Consider the following 6,858-nt stretch of genomic DNA (forward strand, 5'->3'; position numbering starts at 1 on the left):
AGTGAAGTCGCTCAGTCGTGTCCGACTCTTTGCGACCCCGTGGACTGTAGCCCACCAGGCTCCTCCGTCCATGGGATTCTCTAGGCAAGAGTACTGGAGTGGGTTGCCATTCCCTTCTCCAGAAGATCTTCCCCCCCCCAGGGACCGAACTGGTGTCTCCTGCATTGCAGGCAGACGCTTTAACTCCTGAGCCACCAGGGAAGCCCAATATTTCTTTGAGCTCCTTTTTTGGGTGGGAGGCGCGGGAGGCACGAATACTGGAGTGGGCTGCCATTCCCTTCTCCAGGAGATCTTCCCGACCCAGGGATTGAACCCGGGTCTCCCGCATTGTAGGCAGACTCTTTACCGTCTGAGCCACCAGGGAAGTCTTGAGTGTGCTATAGCTGAACATAACATGGTCACATCTGTTCAGCTGCCTGGTGATTTTACTTGCAGTATCCAGTAAATGGTGCTATTACAGTGCTCCTGCAGTCAAAGGTCTCATTGTAACCTGATTCTATTTTCTATAATTGAGAATCAGTTTTGTGTTTGGTTCACAGGTGCTGATGCTCTGCTAAGTCACTTCAGTCCTGTCCGACTCTGTGTGACCCCATAGATGGCAGCCCACCAGGCTCCCCTGTCCCTGGGATTCTCCAGGCAAGAACACTGGAGTGGGTTGCCATTTCCTTCTCCAATGCATGAAAGTGAAAAGTGAAAGGGAAGTCGCTCATTCGTGTCCGACTCTTAGCGACCCCATGGGCTGCAGCCTGCCAGGCTCCTCCATCCATGGGATTTTCCAGGCAAGAGTACTGGAGTTGGGTGCCATTGCCTTCTCTGTTGGTTCACAGCTATTCATAACTAAACTTTGAGTTTCTCCACCAGAGTCTTGATGCCTGTTTCTAAAACAAATACTGTGCCTTAAAATTGGCCAACATAGATATTTTGCTTAATTGAAGAGTGGAAGAGTTTTACCCCAATTTATTCATTTTTGTACATACCACTGCTTGAAGGACTCCAGACTTGTCTGTGCAATTGTAACTGAAATAAATAGGGCACAATACCTAGCATATATGATATACTCTTGATAAATATTTGCTGAATGAATGAAAAAAAATAGTGGCTTTAGACTGAATTATGATGGCAAATTTGCACACGCAAACACACACACACTCACTTCTTTTACCATTATGGGGATGACCCGGAATTCTTTGAGATGTAAAGGTTAGTTCTGGAGAAGGGAATGGCAACACACTCCAATAGTCTTGCCTGGAAAATGGACAGAGGAGCCTGGAGGGCTATAGTCCATGGGATTGCAAAGAGGTGGACACAACTGAGTGACTGAGCACCTCACGAAACTGGGTGGGGGGTGCAGAAAGAAGATATAAAGCTTAGTTCTAAATAGGGATGCCTCTATTGATGTTTGATGATTACGAACCCCACCCCCACCCCCCATAGGGTTCTCAGAATCTGAACTGGAGCACCTTTCTCTGTCCTTGCAGTGAGCTGCAGACACTTGATCTTCCAGTGGAGATTGCCAAACCTTTGCGGGCAGAAACCTGGTCTTATATCATCTTTGAAGTTCTCACTGCACCTAATTTAGGGCATACCCATAGAGAAGGTTCTATTATTATCCCCATTTTCACATGAGGAAACTGAGGTTAAGCAGCTGAAGTCATCTTAAGTTAAAGTCGGATAGTTAGTGGTGAAGACAGTGCTAGTGTTTGATCCCTGGCAGGGTGAGGCCTGAGGCTCCTCTGCCTAGGGTAATGTATCAGAAAGGTAGCTGCTACCCTCCCCCCACCCCCCAAAAAAGTAAGGTAAGGAGTCCACTATGAAATTACAACTCAGAGAATAAGAGTAATGAAAAAACTAAATGTTCTAGACCTGCCAAGACATTGGAGTAACTTAGATAGAAATTATGAAACTGTATTATCTGTCCTGGGTATTTACTCAACAAGATCCTGGCAAATAAATCCAATTCAAGAGAGAGATTCAGGGGAATCATTTGCTTTTCCCTCTCTGTAGACACTACATCGTTCAAATGCCAAGGAAGACCTAAAAGGGAACCTTTTGTGTGAAATAGGTAGTATGTATCAAACAGAGTGTGGCCAGTCCTCTGGAATTGCCTGAAACTCTCCAGTGAGAAGCAACGGGAATTGTTCTCTGGTATGCTGATCCTCTCACAGCTGATGCCCCATCCTCTGTCTCTCTTCCTTTTGGCCAGTTTGCTTCTTGAAGCTAGGCAGAACATCCTTAAAGAAACGGGCACCCTCTGCCTCTCTACTTTAAGTTATTAGTAGTTTGGGAAGCTTTGTGGAGTCTGTAGGACATGGGCCAATTAGGAGAGAAACAGAGGGATGGGGGGGGGGGGTGAGGGAAGAAACAGACACACAGAGACAGTGAGACATGGAGAGAGGTGAAATGACACTGAAAGTCCTTGAGAGTGTACTGACCTTAGAAAGCCTTTTCGAAACCACTCACTAATTCAATATGATGAATTACCTTAAAGTAGCTTGTAGAGTGTTTCCTGAGAAGAATTGGAGGTCGCTTCAAAGGAAATAAATAAACCACAACTGATGTGCTGATGTTTTAAAGAGAAGAGGCAATTGCTAAAAATGACCATCCAATTTCCATTACTTACTACAGTCATTAGAAACAAGGAATATGTTTATTGATCTGAGGTGGTTCAAACAGTATTTTCTTTGTTCAAACCAATTTAGCTGGAGGAAAAGTCAAGAGTTTGCCTTGTGTGGAGGCGGTGGTGGGGGGGATTGTGGAGAGAAAGAGATTCTTTACATAAAAACTGTTGTTTTTCTATCCTCGGGCCACTCACCTAAGAAGAATAACTGGGTTTCTATTAAAGCGAAGCAATTTTTGCCCCTGATCACTATTGGTTTAGCTCTAGGCCCTTGAGACTCAAAGTAGGTTTGGCATTAGCAATATCAGTATAATCTGGGCATACATTAGACAGGTAGATTCTCTGGCCCCACCCCAGTCCTAACTGAATCATCATCTAGTTTTTAACAAGATGTTTCCTGATTCATAGGCACATTAATGTTTGAGAAGTACCAGTCTAGACCAACATGAATGGTTATTTAGACAGTTGATAGAAAAAAGAGATGGTTAAATAAAGGAGGAAATACTATCTGATAAAAGCACTTTTGTCCAAAGATTTGTTGGTGTTGATAAACTTGCTCCTATCCACTTAACCCAGGTTTGAAGTAAAAACTTGATAGGCCCATTCTGAAATGACGTTTACCAGCTCCAGCGTCCTCATGGTTGACTGAGCTCCCACAAATGGTTGCTGACTTTGTTTGTGTCCCCAGGTGAGCAGAAATGAGTGAACAAGCAGAAAAAAGCAGTTCCGTGCGAGAGAGACCTGCACGTCCAAGTTCTCCTGAGAAACCAAGTGAGATGGAACTGAAGCAGATGAAACGGGTGGAGCAGCAGTTAAAACGGTTGTCATTTCAAAATTCCGGGCCTCAGGCAGCCAACTTTAACCCTAAATTAAGGCAGCTGATGAAGGAAGGGCAAATGGCAAGCAAGAATGAGTCTGTTCCTGTAAAACGCAAAGTCAACAAGTATGACCAAAAGGGCAGGCTCACCTTCAATCAGGCTGACCTGTGTGACTGCCTTGATAAAGACTGCCAGGGTTGCTTCTACCCGTGCCCCAAGTGTAACTCCACCAAGTGCGGGCCCACTTGCCGCTGCAACCGCCGCTGGGTCTACCACACCATAGTCGATGAGAATGGGGAGGTCATCAGCAAGATGCCATTCGACCTCTCTGACTAGGAGCAGTCCTCCAGGCTGATGCATTTTCTCTGCTTTGCAGTTATACCAGCCTCTGTCTCCTGGGTGAATTTTAGGACTGGGGAAAAAAAAGTTTTACAAATATAGTTTAGACTAGTTAGTGTTCTCTGAAGCCATAGAACCCTGTGTAATGCACTGTCTTTCTCTAACCTTCCTGCTGTGATGACTCAGATTCCTCCCCTGGTAACCAGTAACTGAATTCCTACTCTGCTCTCGGGTTAAAAATCCCTTTCCTCTTTGCTGGTACCTTAGGAGATGGAGTTTTAGGTTTTTTAGAATTCTGTAGCTGAGAGCTTATCTTGACAAAGAACATATGTTTATAATAGTTACCGTTAGGATCTTACACATTATCAATTCTAAATCAGAATTCTATTTGGATTGACTTGCACTGCATATTCATAGTCTCATGCTTTTAGTGTTACTGTTTTAACAATATTAAAATGAAATTTGTTTTTAAAAAAAAAACATTTACTAGGCCCCATGGCCAACTGTCCCAACATATGAGCACAAAATGAGAGATTCAATTTAAGTGATATCCAAAATGCCAACTGGAAGCAGACTTCAAAGGACGAGTTTTAATCTAATTGTTACCTAGAAATGATTTAAAAGCAGTTTTTTAGTTGCTAAGGTTACCAGCCACACAGAACTGGCCAACGTGGTATAAAATTCCTAAGGCCTAAGTTGCATTTGGTCTTAGAGGTATAGGATTTAAGGAAATTCAGCTAGAGTTTCTGCTGACCTCAGTGAAGATACCATCTCAGAAGACTGATGTGAAACATCTGGGCCAGGTTTGGCAGCTATTGTGCAAAACTGTTTCTAGGGAAAATCTCTATGAAACTGTTCACACCCACAGCGTCATCGGGAAAGTTTCTCTTCAGTCATCTTTGATAGCAAGTTTTATTCAAATGATCTATCTGTAAGGAGAAAATTGCTTTTTCCACTTTTCCACGTTTATGTCTCATGAACATTTAATTGCTCCTTCTGAAGCTTTGGATTCGGCACAAAGAGTTCAGTCTTTCCACTGAACACAGTTGTGCAGGCCCTGGCCGAGGCTGCAGAAATAATGGGCTAAAAATAGACAGAAGGCTCCTATCTCTATCCCACCAAATGGCTATGTATGTTTACCCACTAGAAAATATTCACCTGTAACCACTTTTGCCTCTGACTAACTCACCCAAAATCTCTGTGTGGCAAATTCATTAATAAAAAGCATTTAATTTTCCTTACTTTGATTTTTTTGTGTGTGAGAAAGTGCGTGTGTTTTAGACCCAAGAGAGAAAAAAAAAACATTTCCCCCTCTTCCCTGAAGCAAATCCGTGTTTTGTTCTTGGGCAAACACCAATTACTTTCCATCAGAAATTCCTGATAGTGATATTAGGTTGGTGCAAAAGTTTTGCCTCATCCGCCATATTCACCTGACCTCTTGCCCACCACTTCTTCAAGCATCCTGACAACTTTTTGTGAGGGAAAGGCTTCCACAACCAGCAGGAGGCAGAAAATGCTTTCCAAGAATTTAATCAAATCCTGAAGCACGGATTTTTTTTTTTTTTTACTTTATTTTACTTTACAATACTGTATTGGTTTCAACATACATTGACATGAATCCACCACGGGTGTACACAGATTTTTAAAAAATTATTCATTTATCTTTAAATTTTATTTTTTAATTGAAGGATAATTGCTTTACAGAATTTGTTTTCTGTCAAACCTCAACATGAATCAGGCATAAGTATACATATGTCCCCTCCCTCTTGAACCTCCCCCTCATCTCCGTCCCCATGCCACCCCTCTAGGTTGGTACAGAGACCCTGTTTGAGATCCCTGAGATATAGAGCAAATTCCCTTTGGCTATCTGTTTTACATACGGTAATGCAAGTTTCCATGTTACTCTCGCCATACATCTCACCCTCTCCTGCCTTCTCCCCGTGTCCATGAGTCTGTTCCTCCATTGCTGCCCTGCAAATAAATTCTTTGGTACCATCTGTCTAGATTCTGTATATATGCATTAGTAGACGATATTTCTCTTTCTCTTTCTGACTTACTTCACTCTGTATAATAGGCTCTAGGTTCATCCACCTCATTGGAACTGACTCAAATGTGTTCCTTTTTATGGCTGAGTAATATTCCGTTGTGTATATGTACCACGACTTCTTTATCCATTCATCTGGCAGTGGACATCACGGTTGCTTCTATGTCCTAGCTGTTGTAAACAGTGCTGCAGTGATCATTGGGGTACATGTGTCTTTTTCAGTTTCGGTTTCCTCAGGGTATATGCCTAGCAGTGGGAATGCTGGGTTATATGGTGGTTTTATTCCTAGTTTTTTAAGGAATCTCCATACCGTCTTCCATAGTGACTGTATCAATTTACATTCCCACCAACAGTGCAAGTGTTGATCCACACCCTCTCCTGTTTGTAGACTTTTTGATGAGGGCCATTCTGACCAGTGTGAGGTGATACTTCATTGTAGTTTGGATTTGCATTTCTTTAGTAATGAGCAATATTGAGCATCTTTTCATGTCTGTCTGAGCCATCTGTATGTCTTCTTGGAGAAATGTCTATTTAGATCTTTTCCCCACTTTTTAATTGGGTTGTTTTTCTGGAATTGAGTTGTATGAGCTGCTTGTATATTTTGGAAATTAATCCTTTGTCAGTTGTTTGATTTGCTATTATTTCCTCCCGTTCTGAGGGTTGTCTTTTCACCTTTCTTATAGTTTCCTTTGCTGTGCAAAAGCATTTAGTTTAATCAGGTCCCGCTTGTTTACTTTGTTTTTTATTTCCATTACTCTAGGAAGAGGGTCATAGAGGATCTTGCTTTGATTTCTGATATTGAGTGTTCTGCCTATGTTTTCCTCTAAGAGTTTTATAGTTCCTGGTGTTACATTTAGATCCATTAATCCATTTTGAGTTTCTCTTTGAGTATGGTGTTAAGAAGTGTTCTAATTTCGTTCTTTTACATGTAGCTGTCCATTTTTCCCATCACCGATTATTGAAGAGGTTGTCTTTGCCCCATTGTACATTCTTGTCTCCTGTCTTGTTCCATTGGTCTATATTTCTGTTTTTGCGAAGCA

At 42.2% G+C, this 6,858-nt stretch overlaps 1 pseudogene; it reads left to right on the top strand.

Annotated features, from left to right (window-relative positions):
- The first annotated feature begins 3,315 nt into the window (after positions 1-3,315).
- LOC138072025 (ARL14 effector protein-like pseudogene) lies at positions 3,316-3,771 on the top strand (annotated as a pseudogene).
- The last annotated feature ends 3,087 nt before the right edge of the window (positions 3,772-6,858 follow it).

Source organism: Capricornis sumatraensis, chromosome X (assembly GCF_032405125.1).
Source record: "Capricornis sumatraensis isolate serow.1 chromosome X, serow.2, whole genome shotgun sequence".
NCBI classification, from domain to species: domain Eukaryota; kingdom Metazoa; phylum Chordata; class Mammalia; order Artiodactyla; family Bovidae; genus Capricornis; species Capricornis sumatraensis.